This window comes from Arachis duranensis, chromosome 1 (genome assembly GCF_000817695.3).
Source record: "Arachis duranensis cultivar V14167 chromosome 1, aradu.V14167.gnm2.J7QH, whole genome shotgun sequence".
Lineage (NCBI taxonomy): Eukaryota > Viridiplantae > Streptophyta > Magnoliopsida > Fabales > Fabaceae > Arachis > Arachis duranensis.
In genome coordinates, this window is record NC_029772.3 from 47,346,138 (window position 1) to 47,346,528 (window position 391).

Here is a 391-nt window from a genome sequence, read left to right on the forward strand (position 1 = left end):
GGATCACGACTTTAACCACTCAGTCTCAAGCTTTTCACTTGGACCTTCATGACACAAGCACATGGTTAGAGACAGCTTGATGTAGCCGCTTAGGCCTGGATTTTATTTCCTTGGGCCCTCCTATCCATTGATGCTCAAAGCCTTGGATCCTTTTTACCCTTGCCTTTTGGTTTTAAGGGTTATTGGCTTTTTCTGCTTGCTTTTTCTTTTTCTTTCTATTTTTTTCGCCATTTTTTTTCGTAAGCTTTTGATATTCACTGCTTTTTCTTGCTTCAAGAATTAATTTCATAATTTTTCAGTTCATCAATAACATTTCTCTTTGTTCATCATTCTTTCAAGAGCCAACAATTTTAACATTCATAAACAGTATCAAAAGACATATGCACTGTTC